A 10,519-nucleotide genomic window follows, 5' to 3' on the forward strand; every position below is an offset into this window, starting at 1 on the left:
ATGATAAATAGGTTTGGGGAATTATTTTTTGATTACATACTGAGCTTTATTTTTTTTTAATCTGAACTATAATGCTGCCTTTAACTTTCATAGTCTAATAAAGAACAAAAGAATTTCTATTATGTGTCTCAATTTATATTTACAAATAAACATCAGTAAATCAATCTAGATATTCACACTACATTAGAGGTGTTTGAAAAGAGGTACATCCAAAGATAATAATTATATTAGAGAAATAATTGTATTAAGACAAATCTCTACTAATGCTTTATAACAAAACTATATATTACAATTTATAAAAACATTACTATTGAATGATTCAACACTACTTCCTCTTCAGCAATTATATAAAGGAGAATATGCTTGCAGATTAATATATTATATAAAAATATTAATTTTTTAAATATAAACATGGAGATAACATTAATATGTACATATTAAAATTAATTTTTTAAATCTATTTGCATTATTGTGAATTTCTTTAGAGGTGAAGAGTAGCAAAATTAAGATAAATTTAACCTTGTATACAATTAAAATTTTTAACATTGTAAAATTAGAAAAGAAGATGTATTTATCTTAGGTATGCTATATCTCCCAGTGGAGCTGGGGTCTGTTAATTCTTGAAGTGTTATTACAATTATTTAGTAAATCTGACCAATACATTAGTGACACTATTTAATATAATCAAATTTCTAGAAATTATTTTGATACACAATTGTATACTCGTGTTTATTAGATGTCATTACTTTTATTTTTACCTGGATATTTAATTTTGCTATTTCTTTTTCCTTTAACTCTTCATCTTTGATGTGCTAAAAGTTTTTCTGAAAACCTTATTATTATAAATAACTCTTTCAGAGAGTAATTGCAAGAGGTATATATATATATATATATATATATATATATATATATATATATAGTTATCATTTTGTTTTATTATTATCATGGTATAATAAAATAGTGTTTATTATTGACATTATTACCATTTTCTGAATACTATAATGGTGAATGATATAATGGATTTTCTTTGCTTACCAGAAGAAGTAAATCTGTATTGTCATAGAAGTGTTAGAATGTCATTATGTGTGACAAATTTCCATTTTTTATTACTGCTCTAATTCCAATTTCCAATGCATGCCATTAATATTACCGCATTAGTAATAGAACTATTCAGTATCTACATTATCAATAATTAAAAAGCTGTATTATTTGAATTTATCTGGATTATTGTGATATTTTTTAATATCATCATTTAAATTAATCAAGGGAGGACCCTAGCATAAATTCTAACTTTTTTTTTCTTAAACCTATCTGCTATTTGTAAGATCTGTTGTTTCTCCTTTTTCTCAATCTATTTTTAATTTTTATCGTGCTCATTGAATAGCCCAGCACTTGATAAGACTTAACACCCAAGGAACTTCATGTGCTTGGATGTACCAGCAAGGACTCCTTAGCTTATGGAACTGCAGAAGGTAGCTCAAGTTTTTCTTTCATATCCAAGAAGAAGCTAACAAAGCTTTCTCTTGTAGTTTCTTAATTCTTCAAGAGTAGTGTTTTCTAAAAAAATAATGATATTTTTGAGATATCCATAAGAATTGCATGTTTGGAATATATACATCACCAAAGATTTCTCTAAATAACAGAAAACAAATTACTTTCCAATATAAATACTACTATGTTTTTCATAAGATTAGCAACCTTCCTTATTCTTTCTTGCTTCAAATGCCAAATCCATTATATGTTTTTTCTCTAAAATCCTTCTTTAGGCCAACTATCAACTTCTTATTTTTCTACTTACTACAAGGTCTCATCTTTTCTCATTTGCAATAATGTGTTATCTTGGACTATTGAAATAGGAGATTGTGATCTTAGGATACCATTATTTGCATGAATTTATGATGTTAGTTTTTGTAGCAGTGGATTGTAACACATTTGTTAAGGACCCTTTCATAATAAGATTGAAATGGTGACCTTTGTGGCCCGAACTCATGTTTCTATGCTCCCTGCCACCACAAGCCATTCTAAGGAGGCTCCTGAATCTAGTGTCAAGCAATGCAACTGATGTTAGATCTCTTCCTCTTGCAAGGATATGTGTCTGTCTGGGTATTTGCAAAGGTGATGAATTCAATTCTATTCTTCTTCCACATTTTGTCTTGGGTGATTCATTATTTGCTTTCATTGTTTGAGAGTGAAGTGGCAAGAGACTGACTTTTTTTATGAAATCTCTGCTTGTGTAATTCTGTCTTTGTAAGCATTGTTTTGTAGTCAAGCAAAGCCACAAAGGCTACAACAGGCAGTACAATGTACTCCTATTTAACTATTTATTAGAACAAGAAAATATCATACTACACCTTACTATTTCTCATTCCCTAGACATTCCTCAGATGCTGCTCATAGAATTCCAGAAGCTGTAACTTGACTCCATAAAACATGAAAGAAGCAGTGAAGAAGTACCTTTCATAGTTTAAAGGTTTTTTCTCGTTATTGAAAGACATCCAGAGGAGGTTAACACTTCAGAGCCTCACAAGCGCCTCATAAATTGCCCTTAAAGAGATGGTGTTCAGTTCTATGGTTCTTTAAGAATACCTACCAGTTTGACTCTGTCTTGAACATGTCGTCATTAGGTCCATTGGAGAAAAGGGTAACCATAAATGCAGAGTTTTTATAAATAGTGTTTCCTTCGAAATACAGAAGCGACAGAGATGAATTAGAACAGTGGAGGCATGAGAATACATTAGCATATCACCTTGTATGAGGTACAATTCAGTAGAATACTTTTGTCTTTTTTTAATTACAGAAGTTTTGAAACTCTTACAGAATAGTCTGGATGTGGCCTAAAGAAGAAATTTTGTATGAAGGAAAGTTTGTATGAAATTGGAAATGTTTATCTTCACTTTCTCAAGCACATCATGGATTTTTCTTTAGGAAATCAGCCACATGATGACATGAGCTGTTGAGTTGTGACCAGCGTTCATGTACATGTTGAGCATGTCTATGATATGAGCGTCTTCCAGCACCTCTTTTTTGTCATCCAGCTGATCCATGAGCAACGAAAGAATGCTTGCTTCCTGCGGGTTTCCAGAAGCGCTGGTTGATCACGTCCTGGATAAGCTTGATGAGCTTTTGCCTCGGCCTGAAAATGAGAAAACGTCACAAAGCTATGTACAACGCATATGGCTTTGTTGTAGGCAGTGCCGAGGAAGTTGATGGGGAGAGCCTGAATGCCTTGGTTGACAATGTAGTAAAAGGAGAAAGTCTCTTCCATGTCGAGACTGGAGTCTTTCCCATATAAAATGTAGAGGACAGTTAGAAACGTTTCCTCCTGTGATGTTTTCCTTCCTGGTGTTAGAGAGTAACTGAGGATCAAACGAAACAAATCTCGCCATGTAAGATTGCACTGCCTGAGCAAAGCCAGGCTTGTATGAGAAGAGCAGCCCACGGAAAAGCTTCCCATTGATGGACGCTTCTAACGTGTATCCGTAGTTGAATACATTGCTTACTTTAGCCTCGAACATCTTCTTGCCTAGCGGCTGAACATGAGCTTGAAACTATGTAGCATGAGTTTGACAGGGAAAAATTGGAGAGATCCAAGTTTTTCTGCAGATACCTCCGTGAGATGAAACCAAGCTCTTGTCTGCATCCCGTTGCTTGTCTAGCACGAATGGCGTGGCATGATACTCTTGCCGCCTTCTCTTAAGTTCCTTACGCATGGATAGCTTTGGTTCTGATGGATCTTTCTCCCTCAGCATCTCTTCACAGAAAAACGGCAACCATATTGTCAAGAATGGCAGCAATGTCAATTAAAGAAGAAGCCAACCTGTGTCGAGGAAATACATGTCATCCAGAGCTTCAAGCTCTTCGTTACATCCCCCATAGAAGAATCATATGCCTCGCTCTGCGTCCACGGAATCTCCTGCAAGGGAGAAACGTGGAGAAGGCCCGGGACCAGAGGGATTCGAAGTCGCCCAAACACCAGTCGCTACAAAATACGTAAAAGCCCCATGAGAGACTCACGTACTTAAGTCGAGAGTATGGACGTCATTGAATAGCTTGTGATCATAGGAGAATCCTCCAAACACGACGAGATACTTTCCATGGCTGATTGTTGTGTGCCCGGCTCTTAGCATCAGCTCCACACCAGTCGTCTTTACCTCCCGCCATGCCATTGTTTCTGGAAACGCAAATGAATTCGCAAGTTTAAAACCAGCACCATGTATGTACCTGTGTCCAGAATATAAACATCGTTTAGATAGGCATTACCACTGTCCTCGCCACCCATGACAACGAAACAGTTCTTATAGAAAAAGCAGGTATGGCTATCCTGAGGAATAGGCAAGACTCCAGTGGTAGAAATCTTCTTCCAGACAAAAGTATCTACAGGAAAAAAAAAAGTTTAGAAGAAAACAAGGAAAGATAACAGGATATTTCTCGTGTTTAAAACATGGAGGTCGTTGTAGTACTCCTCCTCTGAGGGATCGCTGGATTTCCCACATCCCCCAAACACAAACAGGTTGTCACCAATGAGAGATGTGCTATGTCCTTCTCTCGAAGCAGGAACATCACCAAAAACGTCGGGTTTCCCCCAGGTGTTGGTAGCTGCATCAGATGATAAGAACGAGAAAAAAAATGATAGAACTCAGGAGCTTACTGTTATCCAAAACAAAGAGATCGTTGAGCAGGCTGGTTCCATTGGTACCACCAAACACATAGAGCTTAGACCCGACGGCCGTTGAGCTGTGGCTGTCTCGAGGAGAAGGGTGCGTTCCTTTCATCACAGGCTTGCTCCAGGTGTACGTCCCTGCGCGATCCCACCAGAAGAGTGAAGAACCTTGATTCTAGTCGTCGATGACAACGTGAATCCCCTTGTTGTCCGAGACGTTATCCCTGTCGTGAGCTCCATCCACCATAGCCTCTTCGCCTTTCACTCCCAATCCTTGTCGCATTTCCGAGCAGAGCACGTCGATCTGTCGAATGCACCTGCGCAGGCGGATGCCGGCGTTTTTTTTTTCCAGCGTAAATCTGGAAGGCGTCGAGCCTGTTCTCGCTGATCATCGAGCACAACTATGACGACACAGAGAAAGCCGTGAGCCTCTCAAACCTTTGCAAACGGAGAAACAAACACAACCTCGTTGTAATAGGCTGGGACTTTCAGCCACTTAGGATCGTTATCCAGTGCTGTTCCCAGGACTTCTTCCGGAGCTGTTAAAAAACGAACGCATTAGAGTTTTTTCTAGTGTCTAAATCGAAGGAACTCACTCAAAGGTGTTGCATAAGGAACAAATGTAGGTTGCGGCTTTTGGTAGGAGGTTTTTTGGTCCCTCACCAGGCTCGACGCCACCGTTGCTGCAATTGGCCGGAATATCTTGGTCATCCTGGAACATCTCAAGTTAGAATCGCAGGGACGACGATAGGGGGGTGGAGACTCTTATATCAGATGATATTCTCTGTTGAATACTTTTTCCATAAGTGTGACTCTTTTCTTCACGAACTCGGTAATTCTACAAACTCTACAAACAGAGACAAATCCCTTCCTAGGGTTAGAAATAGGATAAATGAAACGTACCATCTACATATCAATCTGCAAAGCATACTTAAGCAAAGCATTCCCTCCCAGTCGATGGAGCGGTTGCAAATCTAGAATTGAAACAGTACCTCCCATATTGCCATCTTGGCTGTCTATATCAATTGTCACAGATTTGGACAGTCAGATTAATAGTATCTACCATAAGTAAAATTAAATATTCTTAAAATGGAATATGTGATGCCGATGCCAAAATAGCAACTTTAAATAAAGAGTTTGACTAGCAAAAGTCCCAGCTATGCTGGGAGGATCGTGTTTATTTCTGATGTTTTAGTAATTTCAAAGAGTTGTAATTGTAATTGTAATTTTTAACATAATCATTTTGATAACATACATAGTTAAACATCTTTATATTTAAAATCCCTTTTACAATTGACTCTATCATCAACACACATTATAACATAATAAATATAACTCATAACATTATATTACATTTAAAACTCTGTTTGTTGAGTGAAGTCTTGGATCTTTTATAAATGGAATTGCTCAATATGGGATCCTATGGCCAGAAGAGTCATTTGGAGATTAAGGTTTGGTAACTATTTTTTTTCTTTTATTTAAAACTATATAATTGATAAAAAAAATGTTTCATTCAGCTCTACAATTTTTCCTCTTAATAAAATAAGTGTTACTTAAGCACACTAAAATATAATGATATTAAAATAAATCTTTAAAATTCATTTAAACTACATACATCTAAAATATAAACATTGTTATAGACTTTAGTTTTTAGATTGAAAGTTTCGGAATGGTATGATACTAAGTGAAAGATGTTACCTTTATGTGTTATATTTTATTTTAATAACTTTTAATATTTTACAATTATCTTTTTATATTTTAATTATTTTATTATAAAAATTATATTTTATTTTACACTGCTAGCATCGTGTACCTCATCATGTACACATCACGAAAAAACACCTTGAAATTTAGAAAAACACTAAAGTAATAGCGGTAATAGGGTCAGTTTTTTAAGATTGTAGCTACTACCTTGTTATTATCTTTCTTTTGACATGGAGAATACCAAGATGTAAAGTGAGCCAGATAGGCCAGTCAGAGGTAATTACTTTTTGTTTAACACTGACAAAGCATTGTGTAATTACGCAAGTCTTTTACGATAGAATTTTCATGGCGGCATGGAACAAAGGGTTGGAAGTGAGGATTAATCAGGAACAACTGTAAATTGGAACTAAGTGTGACAGCAAGTATGAGAGATTCAATATACAGAATAGATTTAAAAATATAATTTTTGTTACATTTAAATATGTGAATTAATAAATAATTTAAATATTAAAATATAAAATTATAATATTATCATTAATGTATAATTTTAATACTGTATTATGATAATATCTCTGTAGCTCAAGATTGGAGCTACTACATTTTTACTATCTTTCTTTTGACAAGTAGAATAACAAAAGTTGAAAGAGCAAAAGAGCAAAAGTCCCAATTATGCTGGGAGCATTGTGTTTATTTCTGATATTTTATTAATTTCAAAGAGTTGTAATTGTAATTATAATTTTTAACATAATCATAATTATAAGATATATAGTTAAACATAACATAATATTTGTATTAAAAATTCTTTTCTAAAATTAAATCTATCACCAACATACATCATAACATAATAAATAAAACTCATTACATTATAACATATTTAAAACTGATTTTTTAGTGAAGTTTTGGATCTTTTATAAATGGAATTGCTCACTGCAGGATCCCATGGCTAAATGAGTCATTTAAAGACTGAGGTTTGATAACTAATGTTTTCTTTTATTTGAAATCTCTATACAATTGAAACAATAGTATTACTTGATGATTCATTCAACTCTACAATTTTTCCTCTTACAATTTTTCCTCTTAAAAAAAGTAAGTGTTACTTAAGTACACTAAAATATAATGAATATATATAATGAATATATATAAACTCACCTAAACTACAAACATCTTTTAAATTTATAAAAATATAAACATTATTATGGAGTTTATCATTTCTTCAGTTTAGACTGAAAGTTTTAAAATTGTATGATACTAAGTCAAAGATGTTAGGTTATGTGTTATTTTTTCTTTCAAATTTTTTTAATATTTTACATATTTATCTTTGATATTCCCTTTTTACCTAATATTTATATTTATGAATTTTGAGAGTAATATTTAAAATTAGAAGTATTCTATTATTTAATATAAATATTCTTTTTTTATATTTTTATATAGAGAGAATGCTAATCTGAAATAATATTATTATCTCTCTATATTCATGTAAATTATATTTAAAATTAAGGCTTTATAACACTATTATGAATGTTGAAATTTTATTATGATAATTGAATGGTAATGTTTAGCTTTATACTGGGGTAGATTAGGGTAATCTTTTCTTTATGCTAGAATTATAATATATCAGAAAATTCATGAATGTTATGTAGATAGGTCTAATATAATTAAATTGCAGTTTTTTTTCATGTATAAATGCAAGGTAGGATTAAGTGTTAGAAAATTTTATGATAATATATAAATCTTAGACTATATCTTAGCCATTTGACAACTCAATGGGTTTAATTTCATTTATGTTTGTATTGATAAGTACCATAAGATTACTGATAAAAACTTATTTTACACAAGATTTGTAATCATAATTATAGTTTTTAACATGATCAATATTATAAAATATATGGTTAAACATAATATAATATTTATATTAAAAATTCCCTCTACAATTGACTCTATCACCTACACACATCATAACATAATAAATAAAACTCATAACATTGTATCTTTGATCTTTTATAAGTAGAATTACTCATTATGAAATCCCACTCTTAAGGAAAGATTCGATATGAATGGCTGCACGAGTGAAAATCTAGAAACTTGATATTTTGTGAGAGGAAGAAGCTAAAGCTTTAAAAGATCATACATGTATATAAATGCTCATAGTGGCAGCGGCAGTGATTATTATTTTGTATTTTGCTCTAGATGACTTACCATATTTGGTATGATCTATATCATAGACTCGTAGTTTTAGAAAAAAAAAACTCTATGTACTAAAATTCAAATTATATTATTAAAATATATGCATATTATAATATTTTATTACAGTATTGATAGTTTTAGTAATAATATTATATTACAGTATTAAAATTATTCATTAGTGATAATATTATCCTTTTAATGTTTAAAATGATTTATTAAGTCACATATTTATATGTAACAAAAATTATATTTATTAAATCTATTTTGTGGCAATGTTTGCCAATACTTAGTAAATTTAAACGATTTGTAACTAATTACATAATTACAAATTGTTTTAATCATTCATCAACTTCTACACAACATCAGGTTTGAAAGCTCCAACTTGGCTTATACTTAGAAACCTGATACCATACACAACAAATTATAAAACAATAGTAGAAAGAAATAAAACATACTTTTTGTTTTCTCACACATTTTTTCTTTTAAGTGTCAAGTCCAACTATAGTTTTTGGTATCTCTGTAGCTCTCAAGCTTGCAAAAAATCTTCAGATTGTACATCTTTGATCAAATAGAGTCCATTATGGTAAAAAAAAAAAGTATAATCATCATCTTGTAGTGCAACCAGCTTACATGCAGGCATCTCTACAATTTCATTAGTGTCATCAAATGCAACTGCCCATATATGTCCAGTGCTGTCCAGAATACACAACTGTAGTGCATATTTGAAGTGAATATCTCCAGAATCAGTGTCACAAGAGTTGCATTGCCACATACTTTCTGAAACCTGAGTAACCTTCTTGCCACATTGCCTTCCATTGACAACCTTCATGCATGCTGGGTAGTAGAAGTCACCAGTCTGGAATTCTTTCACTGACACAATAACACAAAAAATAGCAGAGAACTCGAAAACCTTCAGGTTGATAGACAACATCTCATTGTACCAGAAATCACTGCTTTAGAAGAAGAGTTGGTCACATGGACAAATATGGTTGTGTTGTAGCCAGCAACCATCCATTCACACAGCCATGAGACATCTTCTAATTCAGGATCAACTAAAAGGTTAGAGCCACCTGTGACTAAATGGACTTGCCATTGTAATCTGATATCCGGCTGCCCTTCACGCATACAATAGGCCTCTCTCCTTGTCCAGGTTTCTCCTCGATTCCTGAACCTTCATCTTCAGCCTTTGAATCCCACAGACACATGTCTATACTGTGGCCCGATTCATCACTCAAAGAAAGCATCCTCCTTCTCATGAATGCTCCAGAATCCTTAGGAGAAATGTTTGTCCAATCCACATTACACCACCAATAAACCTTTGCCTTTACATCTGTGCCTTTACTCTTTGATTTCTGATGTTGAGGCATGTGAAGCTTTTATGCAGAATTGGTGACGGAAACATGGGGAACATTTGAAAGAACCCGGCACTTGAGTGATATGCTCATTAAAGTTTGTGATTTGTTTATCTTGAGGCATCTTTTTTAGGCACTTCGAGCATTGACTTACATGGGAACTTTCATTGATGGGGGCAATGATTCCATTGAATATATTCCCAACCTTTCAACATCAGAAGGTTTGTAAATCAGCTGTTTACAAACATTCCTAATTCTCCCACTAATGTATTACATACCTGGAAAGAGATGTATATAATGGCATTGCATGGATCACACTGCTTCGTACACTCCAATCAAATATACAGCCCCACTGTGTGTGGATTGTTGAGGCACATTCGTGACAAAAACTCATGGATTATGATGTACTCTACTCGCTCAGATAACTACAAGTTAATGTTCTGCTCAGCAAGTAGCCAGAAGAATATCTGGTCTGTCTCTAGAGATTGCAAAGTTGTGTCCGGTCCAAGATGATGGAACTGAAGCCAAAGTAATAGATGTTTACAATCTCAATGTGCCTTTCATTGGTGATCCAATGAACACCAAAGTGCATATCCTTCAAGGTTATGTAATTACAGAA

General features: G+C 33.5%; 1 long non-coding RNA gene across 1 annotated transcript; it reads right to left on the reverse strand.

Moving 5' to 3' along the window:
- Positions 1-3,625: 3,625 nt before the first annotated feature.
- On the reverse strand, positions 3,626-4,115 carry LOC9648435. The gene is made up of 3 exons (XR_002991434.1): positions 4,019-4,115; positions 3,818-3,979; positions 3,626-3,751 (listed from the first exon to the last, which is right to left on the reverse strand). It is a non-coding gene; the product is annotated as an uncharacterized LOC9648435 (long non-coding RNA).
- Positions 4,116-10,519: the final 6,404 nt, after the last annotated feature.

This window comes from Selaginella moellendorffii, unplaced genomic scaffold (genome assembly GCF_000143415.4).
Source record: "Selaginella moellendorffii unplaced genomic scaffold, v1.0 SELMOscaffold_223, whole genome shotgun sequence".
Taxonomy (NCBI): domain Eukaryota; kingdom Viridiplantae; phylum Streptophyta; class Lycopodiopsida; order Selaginellales; family Selaginellaceae; genus Selaginella; species Selaginella moellendorffii.